Genomic DNA, 333 nt, shown 5'->3' on the forward strand with positions numbered 1-333 from the left:
CGGATTGTTCCTATTTATTACTATCATTCTCTTGCTTTTCGATTAGATTATTTTTCCCCGTCTTTGTCTTCTTTTTTCCCTGTTCTTTAATTTGTTTTGTGCAGCTTTGTTATTAATAATTTCACAAGTTACTCTCAGCATTTTTAGTTACTGAAATTATACTTTGTTCTAACTCCATAATGAATATCGTTTCATAGTTTACAAATAAAAATAAAAAAAAAAACATTAGCTAAAGTTCGCTTATCCATTTGCGTAATCCTGCTTCGCAACGATGATTAAAATTCAAAAATGAAATACAACAACTTTCATATATCGCGAAATAGATCAATCAGA

The sequence above is a fragment of the Penaeus monodon genome, chromosome 33, assembly GCF_015228065.2.
Source record: "Penaeus monodon isolate SGIC_2016 chromosome 33, NSTDA_Pmon_1, whole genome shotgun sequence".
Taxonomy (NCBI): Eukaryota; Metazoa; Arthropoda; class Malacostraca; order Decapoda; family Penaeidae; genus Penaeus; species Penaeus monodon.